A 13229-nucleotide genomic window follows, 5' to 3' on the forward strand; every position below is an offset into this window, starting at 1 on the left:
AGACACCATCCCGTCTATCACTCCAGACATCACCTGGATTTTAATGTCATTATTCAGGCTCTTTTGAACACAGTTTCCTCGGGACCTGGCCAAAAATGTACTTGCATCCCTCACATAAAAGGGGTGTCTTGGATGCAGAATGGAAACAAAACTAGAAATCCATTTTGAAACACTCACCCTTTCCTCCGTAAATGAGAGCTGCTAATCAGACTAATTCCCAGTCCCTTAGAAAATTCAGCACAACATTAACAAGGAGGAAGGTGTGACTGAAATCTCAATAGCTATGAATGTCAGGATGATCGCCTTACTCACTAAAAAGGAACTCGCCATCCTGCATTCTCTCCCCCCACTCATAAATACATGTACCTTTCAAGAAAGGGGAAACAGGAAGCATGAATACATTCCAGTAAACATCTCGGAACTTTTACAGAAATATAGTATGTAATTTATTATCTGCAGTGACAAACAGAAAAGAGGATAGCATAAAGAAGCAATATTCATTTCTGAGAGAAAGTGAACACAGAGAAAAGAAATGTTACCCGAAATACTCCTCATACAACATTTCCTTTCCAACAGAGGATATCTTTATAGCTTCTACATGCACTAAACCACAGCTCTGGTTGTATGAGAGATTGTTTATTGCACCTGAAATGGTCTCTATTACATGGGTTGCATGACAGAATAAAATAACAATGCCACAGTGTGGCAATCTGTACAGCATTTTTCATTCAGCATTGTCAGCTTAAGGCTTCCCCCCCCCCCCCCCCGGCCCCCATTTGCACTTACAATAAATACTTTCTGCTTCTACAAATTAGAGAAAAACAAAATAAGAATAATGTTACAGGTAACACTGACATAGAGATGATATTTTTGCAGAAACACTCAAATAGCTGAAAGTTAAAGATGGAAAGCAGTGGCATGAAGGGTAAAATGAAAGGGATGCCACACTTCTGGGTACCAACAGACTGTTGCGGCACTACAAAATTAAGTGAACAGAAAAGCACTATCACTTTTAGTTACGGAAAAGAAAGGTAGCAGTAACTGTTCATTATACTGAAATTCTGAGTTAAGAACTTTAAACAGTTATTAAAATATTGATCCAGAAGGGACTTTTTTTTGTATGCAAATAAAATATTAATCCTGATGTCAATGAAGATTTTAATCCCGTTAAAGAAAGCTTTTTTGTTTCTTGACTACGATTACAAATTCACAGAAAAGATTAATCTATTTCATTTGACAGTAGAGATTTACCCAGCTTTAGCTAATCCATTTTGGAAAACAGAGAAAACCAGACCGTACAGGATACACACTGCTTGTAGTGCTCTTTGGTTGTCTAGCTTTATTATTATTAATAGTTTGAGTATTAGTGCTCCAATTCTGATTAAGTAAGATGCCCCAATTCTATAAAACCATTCAAGTTTAGTATTTTGGTTTGCTCTCCCCCCTGCATTCACGATCACGTTTTGGGTAACATAAAGTACATCAGAGGGAAGAAGTCATGATAACAAAAAAACCCAAGTAGCCTAGATTACCATGTGAATCTAGCTGTGATCAGATATATTTACACAGACATTCGAGCAAGTACGGGAGTCCCGCTGAACCATGTAATAAGATGGCAAGAGTATATTTATGAATAGTGAAAAAGGTCAAAGCAAAGCTTTGTAAACAGTGACTTGTCACATTTAAAGACTGCAGAGAACATGGAAAGGGAGCTTTCAATCACTGCTTATTTTTCAGCTGAAATGATACATTGCTTCACTGATGCTTAGGACTTATCATCTGAGCAAAACCAGGACTCCCCCCCCCCCCCCCCCCCCCCATTAGAAATTAATTCAGATGAGTTTCAGCACAGATGCACAATATTCCCATTTTCACTTCCTGTTCAAAGTTCTTTACAGATTAAACGGACCTCATGAAATCCTATTTTCAAGGAATAAGGACACCATAAGGACACCAACTTGTAGAAGCTTTACCCAACTTCCAAACCAAAACTGCATGAGAGCATATCTCCGCATGGGATGATACATCACGATGTCAGCAACGTTATGTTCAGGCTAGTAGCGTAAGATAGCACTAACAACCTTGGGAAGACTTGCCCTTGCCCTTCAAGAACTGTGTTATACCTTTTCCCCTTGCCTCAAAGTGAAATTCAGGAAACAGAAGAGGTTTGTCAAAAAAAAGAAAAAAATAACTTTTATTGCTTATGGAAAAAGGGAAAGGCGACTAAAAAATACTGTCTTGACATGAAATGCATGGAAACTTTTCTGAAACAAAGTGAAACAGAAAATCCCTACATAGCGATAAAAAATACAGCCCAAAACTTACCAGAGGAGGAAGTGCATTTAAGAAATGCGCAAGTTCGAAAAGGACTTGCAAATTCAAAACAATCAAAACATTTGGGTCATACTGGAAAATACCTGCATATGAACTCCATCAAAATAACGTGAACAGCAGAACCATGAAAGCATCAGGTACTTAAATGGTGGGACAACAATGCTGGGTAAGGAGATACTACTCCATTATCCAAGCTTTAATAAGAGATGTGGAAATGATCTTTGTGATCTATGTGAAATTATCAATGATATTCCAATTCTGGCTCTGCTTTTGAAAGTTTCTCAGCACATCTAAAATGTTCAGGAGATGATGTACATTAGCCATACCAAAAGCCTACCATGCATGAAGGGAACATTATATGAACTGAATTATTTTATCAATAAGATCATTAAAGGGATTTAATCGTAAAGTTACTGTCTGACATCCAAAAAGACATTCCGATGCGAGAGACCACAGTGAGCAAGGGCAGACAACCAGCAGACAAACAGAGACTAGCTGTGTTGTGGAAAGGTTTACAAAAGGAAATCTAACCCATCCTAGCTGCCACCTCTCAAAGCCTTCAGAGTCATGAAAGTAACAGTCCCAAACCAAAAAAAAAAAAGCACTTGGTGAGCTTCCATAGACTTCATTGTACAAGAGATCAGAACACAGTTATACTATCCTCCTGGCTTTGAAGTTCTGGATGTGTACCAAACGCTCTTCCTTATTTTAAGGTAGTAAGCAACAAATTTTCGTAAATGACTTTAAAATATAATCCTGCTACAGTTCTATTAGTTATCTTTCACCCCCTATAATCGGTTTAGAAAGGTGATCAGGCATTGATTGGGTCCCCATAGCTACCTTTCAGTCACCTCGAAAAAAGGCACAGTATCATAGAATAGCTACAGTTGGAAAGGACCTCAAGATCATCTAGTTCCAATCCCCTCCCATGGGGAAGCCTACACGAATAGCCTTGTAGAGACCTCCTACAAAAGCCACATTTCCCTGTACAGCTCTCCTAATCTACTCCACCTTTACTCAGTGTGTTGACATAGACATTTTGTGTTAGCTTTTCTTGACTAAAAGACATCAATTTACTCATTCAGTTGAACTACTTGCATGACACCAATGAGGAAGCAAGATGAGATTGTGCAGAAGATTTTTAGTGGAACTCGCCTCCCATCAAGAGACAGAGACTCACTTTGTCTTCACAAGTTATCTTTGGTTTTTATCAAACGTACACAGCACCACACATGTTTGAAATGGGCTCATCCATCACCTGTCCTTCAAAGCCTGAATGGAAGTCCTGTTCTAAAAAATTAAGGAGTTCACTTTAATGCCTAAAGTTTTTAATGTATATAAATTGGGGTATGTTTAAAAACCAGTGTGCCATTCCAAACTGGGCTACCAGAAGACAAGCAATTTCCAATCCTTCATCACAGTATTACCCCTATTTCCTTACTTGCTTTCTCTTCCCTTGTTTTCAACCTGTTACTTCCAGGAATCTGTCCCCTTTCCATCCTGCTGGATTTAAGACACATTTTCAGAGTTCTGATAGATAAACATAGTCTCTATTTTCAGATTGCTATAAGATCCCCTTGCATCTCTATAAAAGAAGCTGGCTTACCACATTGCCCACTCAAGTCCTGTTTTGGCTGTGTACCACTCTGCACCACCAGTGCCCATTAGCACTGATTCAATCACCCATAGCCTGTGCTTTCTATTACCCAGCTGTTCACACTTCAGGCAGATTTGAGAAACTGCTCATTGCTTTTTTTGGCTCCTGTTCAAGTCACACTTAAGACTATGCAAGCACCAAAGTTTCTCCTAGGTTTTAACTGATGTAGTAGAAAAACAGTAGATTCTGCAAAGAGACTGGCTTCATTCAGTTGTTTGACTGACTCAAGTATAGCAAGAAAAATGAGTCACCCATGCAAAAAGAAATACTTTGAAACTACATCGTTAGACTCCAAGTGCACATCATGTTGTTTTATTTAAGGAAAGACATGATGATGTTACTCTGAAAGAGAAGCCTTTGCCCAAGAATACTATTTCCAAGTATAAAGCAAGCAAGTTTTCCTAGATTTCGGAACTTCGAGGGCAGTTTCTAAACTCTTGTTTAGAGGTAGCACCTGTAGGCTTCCAACTGTCCATATCAGAGCAGCCTGCATTAATATTCTGCTGCTGCCATAAGATTCTCCACAGCACAGGGTACCTGCACTCTGACTCCTAATGACAGAGCAGACCCTCACTTCATAGGGACCCATTCACTGTAACAGAAGTATTTGCCTCATTATTCTGATAATAAAAAAAAATAAATAGAAAAATTTGGATGTAATCAAGCAAGTGTTCCCATCCATCCAGGTGGATGGATGAGAATTTCAGATCAAAACCCATGTCTAGATTGGCTTTCTGAAGCTCAGATCCAAATCAATATTTTTCAATCTCCCACTACAAAGACTAGGGTGCTGTCATTTTGGTAACCATCACAGCGAATGGTTTTGACTGGGGATTTTATCCCTTTGAAAAGATTCCCTGAACAAAGATCAAACTCCCTCACCTGCACCACAAACAATTCAGTGCTAACCACAGCTAAGTGTATTACCTACTGGTCAGCCAAGACCATGGACAAGCCATTTTTATCCAAAGGTGTAACAAACACAGCCAAGATATGATTACTTTTTTCAGTGTCATTTTACTTTAAAACTTTCCTGTTACAAATGAACCTTCATCTCCCTTGTTTTTCCTTAAAAAACAAAGTAATCTAAACTTGAAATTGTTCAGTAGTTAATCCAATTAAAAATTTCTCTTTAAGTGTCTAACACTCCTCATGTTCTAAAGCCTTTTAATTAATACCAAGCAGGGGCTTTGTTTATCCTTCTGGATGACAGCCTCTAGCGTATCTCGGCACTGCCTTTTTCACTGCAAATGAAGAAAAGTTGATGCCCTTTATTTTGGCGTTATGCCTTCCCTTGTATCAGGAATTAGGGTCCTTTATAGTCAGCTTGCACTCATTTTGAGAGGCATTACAAGTTAACACAGGGTGGGAATGTTTCATAGATAAGTAACACATTTATCCCTGTGAAATGCAAGTTGTTAAGTGTAGTTGTTCTTCCTTTTTTTTGCACGTCATGGAGGGTGAAAGATGGTTTTTCTCCAATTCTTTTCTTTCAGTAATCTTTTCCTAGCTAAAACTGAGCAGGATTGAAAGGTGTATAATTTTCTTCAGGTGTGCATTTACTGATTTCCTGGGTCCTGTGTTTTAACTTTCATAGCCTTGATAGACTGAAGCTGTATCTGTAGACCACAAAGTAGCTACTGGGTGATAGCATGACTGTTTCTATAGGGTTGATTAGTTAGCTGGTAAGGAAACAGTTCCAATATTGTGATGCTTACTAGTAAAACTATTTTTGCAAACCACAATAAAAGGGCCCAAAAAGGGGCTGCTTTTATTTTTATTTTTTCCTACTGTAAGAACAGCTTCTGTTTCCCCTGTTCTTCTACAGAACACATTGCTCTCACAGAAACGCTTCCTATCAAGCATTACAAGGTTTTGCACTATTTATACCAACGCTTTACATTCATAAATGCTTATAGGCAAGAATCAAGTCTTCTAACATGAGAATAATCAAAATAAACTGGTTGTATGTTTAAGCTTTCCTATAAATGCAGCTACCAGGTATGCTGCTCTTAAGATATTCATATCAGTAAGAAACAGTATGCAATCACGTTTTCAATGGAGCAATAGGGAAGACTGAGTGGCTGCAAAGCAAAGACTGATACAAGAGAAGCCCTCAGCAAAATTTTAAAGGCAGATTGACAACTGCTGAAGAGATGTTAAGGTTGTTACAAGACTAGCTTTTAGTGCAGGTTGCCAGGGGAGAACAGCACTCAAGCCATGGAGATTGTGTTAAGGTAACCTCTATCACTGAACCAAGTTATACTTGGCTAATCAAAATCAATTGGTAAGGACAAGATGCTGACTTTGACACACAAAGCCAGAATACACGGAAGACAAAAATGGTAGCTTCAATGCCTTTTAGTAAGGCAGTATTAAATACAGAGAGAGATACTCAACAATGTAAAAACGTGCTCTACACACAAACCACATTGGAAACATCAAGTCTACAGCAGCCTTGAAAAAGCATTTAAGATTAGGCAGAGTGTAGATAACATTAGTCACCTGTGCTGAAGGTCTTAAGTCCTCCATGAATACAACCCTATCTGAAGTCTCAAATGAGCTGGTAGATTCCACTGAAGAAAGTAGAGGCCAAAAGTATCAGCTGCACCATCATCTTTTCATAGCTGCAACTGCCATAAGCACTTAATCCAAATGTCAAAGGTAGAGGTAGGAGGCAGTAACCAAGACAGGTGTCTATTTCATGTCACAACAAGGTCAAAAATAACACCTCAGAGCACTAAACTCTCAAGAGTGTACTCCAGTTATATCTCCAGACCTGAGCAACATACTAGTTCCCATGGCACAGACAGTTGATTTCATTGTCCAAAAGGGAAACAGCTCACTCCATACACAGCTGGAAGAACCAAGCATCAGGGTTTACAAGTCTTAGGTGGAGATTTAATATTCCATGAGATTCAAAATAGCACACTGACCACCAAAGGTAGCAATTCCTTTAAATACACATAGCACATCAACCTTTCTGCAAAGCCACAAGATCACATCAAGAACTAACAAACAGGATTATTTCTATGGCCAACTGTATAGAAACTAAAGAAATGCTGGAAAATTGAGCACGAAAGGTACATTGTAACTGTTCAATGTCAGATTTGATTTACATCAACACATAAAAATCATATTCTGCTTCTACATACAATGAAAAATTGCAGAATAATAAAAGGCCACAATTATGGTTTCTAATGGCAATCTTCTTGTGGAGCAGCCACCTGACCCCATCAAACGAATTCTCTGTATTCCTATCCCCTGTCTTATAACATCTTTTCACAACCAGGCAGAGGGATCTCATGCATATTGCACATACATAAACACACAAATTATTAGTAAAGTATTCCAAGTAAATCGGAAATGACCTTGCTGTCACTTAAAAAATACTGGCAAATACAATGCACATTTACATTCTTGGTCTTGACTATCAAGATTACCCTTGTAATTCATTCCACCTCTGGCAGGAAACATCTTCTGATATCCTTTCTTAAAAGCAAGCTTTCTACTGCTAGGCCTCCTGTGAAGTCAGTTTGATAGCTGTGCATTTAGACTTTAATTGTTTAAAACACTTCAACATTCATGGATATGTTTTTTTGTTCGCAGAAAAATCCATTATTTATTAGGACAAACCAGGCTGAAGGTTAAGGATGATCAGCACAAGAAAACAAAAAGGAGAAACAGTTAAATCAGAACGACACCATGAATATTTATGAGAAAACCACTCTGCCAAAAGGTGATCATTTCCTTTGATTTAATTAAAGGGTGGGGAGGAAAAAAAGCAAAGTAATAGCCATAACAAATGGTGAGGATCTGAAAAAGCTTGAAGTATGGTTTCTCATGAGAGCTTATTAAAGTTACAGGGTTTTGTTTAGAAAGAAATACTGTAACACGAGTGCAAAGCTAACTCCCACCAGAGGGAAAATACATTAAAATTAATGTATCATCAGATGAGTGAGAAGCACCATACCTAAGTAAGGAAAGCACTGGAAGCAAGTGTCCAAGATGGTCTAAAGAAACTCAGAAGCACATTCAAGATATTCACATTTATCAAATAAATAAATAGTAATGTTGGAGAATGTGTAACTATTACAAACAACGGATCAAACTTACAGGGGGTGAGTTTAAGGAGATTAAAGTCCTGGATTTTTTTTTTTAGAGGGTAAAATCCATTGTGAATGAACGACACACGTCATGCTCACAAAATAATACCGTGAATTAAAAGTTTAATGTTATTGTCTTATAATGCTTGCCAGGAACACAGGGACAAGCTGAGCAAATACTTGGTATAAATATACCTTATAGCATAGTGCTCTGATAAAGTCATAGACAGAGCTGTCAAAGAACCCCAAGAGCTATTCTTGCAGACCAGAAAAGAAGATTTAGTCTCCAATTTAAGATTTGGGGTTACTAGAGTGGACACATACACATTCCATTTAAGAACTCACTCTGTCAAAGGAAATACCAGCTTGAGCCATTCTTGTCTGTACTTGAAAACAGTAATAAACCTGTAAAATAATCTTGGTCATTTCTTCTTTTACTTGGAGATTGGGAAAGACACACAAACCACTGTCAGTGTAAGTCTCCAAATGGACTTTCCCCACCAAAAAGCAATGTAACTGCCCACCCTCCTCTCCACCACCCTTCTCCCCCCACTTTCTTTTTGTCTCCTTTCTCCATTTCAGTATTTTTTCGCAGACTGAAAATGGAAGTGTTGCCCTCTGAAGAAGACAATCTTTCATTTTTCTTTGTGAAAGAAAACTAGAAAAATACTATCAATCTTTTGAGAATGCCTCTTCTTGGCATTTTTATACTCTACTGTCAAAAAAACTGGAACAACCACTTAAACATTTCAATGCTTCCCCCAAGGTAGCTTCTAACATGAATTACCCATTCTTAGAAGGGAAATACTATCTGAGAGACTTCAGAACAAGCTAATATGAATTGAGACATTGCTGAAACTGTAATCTACTAAGTAACTGGGCATCAGCTGGGACCTCTAACCATTAACACCAGTCACAGAATTATCCACTGAACACAGGAAACCTTTCAAAGATTTCTAACCTGGAGTTAGAACTTAATATGGGAACCAGAGGAGAAAAGCCAGCTCCATGCTCTTATTCATGCTGGAGCCCTGTGATGAATACAAAGCAGCAAAAGCTGATCTGACACAAGAAAGCAAATGGGCATATGCCCTTGTTTTGCCCTTTAACAAAAACTGAAACACACATCAGTTTAATAGGGAAGTGACATTTTATCTAGTCTGATTTTAGGCTCGACAGCGTGCATTCCAATACAGCCTCATTTTTCCTTTAATTCTAATTAATCTACTACAGTTTAATAAGGCATATAAATTAATATTAATGATATCAACCTAACTTACAAATTAAGTTACTGTGTAATAATTTTCTGAATAAAGCACCGTCACATGAGAGAATGTAAAATAACCAAGAGATTTACATTAAACAACCTATTTCATAACCTACTTCAGGGTGTGGAAGCAAGTTAAAATCAACAATACTTTCTAAACACATATTTCTTATTATGAAACACATTTTTAAAGTGCCTTGAACTGCCTCCAGCAGGGAAGGGAGAAAGAAAAGGTGTTTGTATTTGTATGTTCATCTGTTTGTATGCGTGTGAACAGACTGATTATTTGCTAACTACATTCAGTGAGGGTTTGTTTGTTTGGGTTTCTTTAGCACTAATCTAAAAGAAAACCACACTCAAAACTCTAAAATTCCACAAGATCTAAACAAAAGCCAGCTGCAGAATATACCTCAACACTACTTACATGAATCACTATAAAACTTAGGGCAGGCAGCAGGGTCAATGCCAATGGGATTTCTTTCATGTATTTTGGTTTTTCTACTGGAAAGGGACTGTGGGGAAAAGAAGAAGGAATTGGGGAACACACTGACACAAAAAAGAGTTAAGATAACATGGGGAAGGACCAAGTCAGGAGAAATTATATTAAGGCCCAATGTGATAAAAGATGATAAAAATCACTGAAATGTAGCCCAGCTGACTCAAGTTTAGTCCATTCTATTCCAGTGGACTGCAGCCAGGATAGACATCTACTAACAACTAAAGGCAATCGCCTTGTGACCCTATGAACAGTTGTCCTACATGAGGTCCTTTTAGCTCTCCTGGACTACAGCAGGCTGTGACCAGCACCTCCCTCTGTGTAGGACACCTCTCAGAGCTCACAAGGTCTCAAGTTTGCAACAATCAGCACTACTGAGATCTGACAAAGAAACCTGGGTTGAAGTCCCCCCACCCCCAGAGGCTCAACCCTCCCCTGTTGAGAAGTACTGAGACATCTGATATGAATATTTCACTGAACTCAAGCGTAATTTTTAACAGATAGTTTTAAATGTCTCTGCATCTCTCTGTGCATGCATATGTGTGTATAAATTGCTACAACAAGTATAGTAAATTCTGTTGACTCACTTCCAAAGTGTTAAGAGTCGCCTTAAAACTGCAGACTGCTGATAAAGCCATGTAAAAATTCCCTCTGCAGTGAAATGATATAAGGGAATACTATTAACCAAGTACAAGATGAAGATTAGACTCAGCTGTATGTGTTTAGGGTCCATCAGGAGCTTAGAAAGCAAGGCGGTCTATCCTGAACCTTGTGACTTGACATAAAAGGAATAAAGAAATTCTCCTGTTTTCTATTAGACATAAACTGTTGAAGAAGTCCAAGAAAAAGATTGCACTCAGTCTCACCTAAGCTCTGTAAGGAGTCTAGAAAGCAAGAGGGCTCAATCTGAACTATGTAATTCAGTGGGAGGATCTCCCTTACCCTTTGTGCCTTTGTTCTCTGCATCAGTCATTTTTAAGCTTGATTTTACCTTGATTTTCCTCTGTGTACTTCACCCATGTAACAATTAATAGAGTGCACCTTGTCATTGAATTTGGTCAAGTCATGCTTTGGTAAATTTGTATTTAGCAAATATTTGCTAGCAATTTACTACTCTTGCTAAAACCTGTGGTGGTAATATTTTGAGTGACCCCAAACCACTTATTTCACAATAAACTGGCAGAGTCAGCAGGACCTTACAATCCTGCATCAGATTTTACAACATGCAGTCCTTACAAAACCACCATACGTTCTCATCTCTGCCCTGGCAAACCTTACTGACCATTAGATCAACCTATGCAACAGCCGGTATTTATTCTTCTACTGGTTCTTGCAATTCATCCTCTTGATAAGGGGTACTCACTAAAATGAAGAAGCATCAGTATCTAGAGGTTCACAGCTTAGAACCACTCTCCCCAAACCCTTGATCCCTAACCAATATGATTTCTTCTATCACTCATTTCCTTTATTTCTCTTACTTTTCCTCTAGTAACTTTTTCAGAGCTACGTTTGGCTGTCGCCTGCCAAGCTGCAGCCCCAGTAGACTGCACCAACACACCTCTGCTTCTTATCTACAGAGAACAGAGCACAGCAAGCCTGTCCCGCACCTTGAAAACCTCAGCCCACCATCAGACAGCCTCTCCCAGCATTGGAGAAGCAAGAAGAACATGTAACAGAGGGAATACTTGTATTTAATATGTATATATACTTGTATGACTATAGGATTTGAGGTTGAAACACTGAAAGACTACCATGAGACTGCGGTACAAATTCATTATCGCCACAGTGGGATGCAACAAAACATCAATGCCCTTTCTACCTTCAAAGTTCAGAATGCTCTCTAAAAAACACTGACATACTTCACACTTCACCTTTCATTTCCCTTTCCAGGCTGAAAGGATCCCAAGTTCCTCCTTGGAGTTAGAGCAGCATTCACAACAGCACACCCTCCCAACCCCATTCCAGGGGAAAAAAAAAAGCCTTCCACCACCCTGGCCTCAAGCTCCAAATACCTCAGTTCCTTTTGCTCTCTAATCTTCTGGCTGCAGCTTTGGACACCACCAGCAGATTCATTTTCTCCCCAAACATAAACTCAAGGACACCACCCCTCACTTTCCCCTCTATTTCTACTACCTTACTTAAGTGAGGGACACTTCTTCTCCAGCTGTGGCTGCTGGCAATCACTGTGCCTGCAGAGGCAATAATGAAAGCCACCTGAGCCACACACTGCCTCAGAAACCTCCTCTGCCTTTTCAGAGCTACTCCTCTTCTGCTTTGCACACTATTAGTCTAATATTGTCTATAAGACATGGAAAACCACAACAAAACCAACATTAATGATGCTGAGGACTACATAAAATGGGAGGAACATGGAAACCCAGGAACTAAGGATATGTATGTGTGGCCATAAAATAGAAAGGGAAAAACCTGGTTCACATCTACTCCTCCACACATTCAGAGTTGCTATTTAGCTAAGAACATTACCTGGTTTCTCAGAGGCCGAGTTTTCCTCAGCTCTAGATAACTATTGTAGCCATAGCAATATTCAGAAAGACAAATTTAAGCTTCATTTCTGGCTTTCCAAGTATTTCTTAAAGAAAGCTAAAGACTCAGCTCTTGTTTTCATTTTTCTGTATCTCCTACTAAGAAAGGAACAAAATATATCTGCTCATATCCTGCTTCTTGTGAAATACAGGTATGTATTATGTATTATCACACCTCGAACAGTTAAAAAGTCAAGGAAGGATGTCTCCTCTTTGTCTGCTCTAAATTAACTCCCTTTCTTCCACCCTGAGTGCCTACAATGGGCCAGCATCAGTTTTCAACATTTTTTAATGCAGCTAACACTGTTACGGTGCTTTTCATTTAATTATTTATAGCTGCTATTGAGTATTTGTGTCTTTGAAGGCTGAAGGAAAGAGGATGTATCCTGTCTTGACAGCTGAATGCACCCAACATTTTGACCAGTTTAATGATCTTAACTGGGGAAAACCCAACCAAACCAGAAGCACCTGGCACTGCAAAAGTATTCCATATGAGACTGACCAAGTGCTACCTGCTTTTTGTATTCAGTGAGAATTATATTTATAATGCCTATACAGGATCTATTTCTTTTTTTAGTTCATATGGAAAAGGGGACAAAGGGGTCTTTACTTTTTATTTGTGAAAAAATAAACCCTAAGTCAAACACCAGAATTTGTCACATTTTAGTGCAGGAGAGTGTAGTGACACTCTATTCCCAGCATATTTGCTATCAGGATTACACGTACTGTATCTGAATGTAGCTGGCATGTAGCATGCTGTGCAGATAGCAGCATGAGTTGTATTTGTAATTGATAGTGGAAACGCATGATGGTCAAGAATAATGGG

The 13229-nt window shown here is 38.7% G+C and overlaps 1 protein-coding gene across 3 annotated transcripts in view; it reads right to left on the reverse strand.

The window, feature by feature from the left end:
• The window catches only part of CNTNAP2 (contactin associated protein 2), a 1014729-nt gene that overhangs the window by 742398 nt on the left and 259102 nt on the right, over positions 1-13229 (reverse strand). For 2 of the 3 annotated variants that reach the window (XM_062625372.1, XM_062625373.1), the window contains exon 1: positions 11873-11964. The exons of the other annotated variant lie outside the window; for it this stretch is intronic. The gene's annotated coding sequence lies outside the window, so the exon portion shown is untranslated. Of the gene's footprint in view, positions 1-11872; positions 11965-13229 lie in introns of those variants that run through there. 3 annotated transcript variants of the gene reach the window in all.

The sequence above is a fragment of the Pezoporus occidentalis genome, unplaced genomic scaffold, assembly GCF_034315485.1.
Source record: "Pezoporus occidentalis ecotype Australia unplaced genomic scaffold, CSIRO_AGI_Poc_V1 ctg28, whole genome shotgun sequence".
In the NCBI taxonomy this organism is placed as follows: domain Eukaryota; kingdom Metazoa; phylum Chordata; class Aves; order Psittaciformes; family Psittacidae; genus Pezoporus; species Pezoporus occidentalis.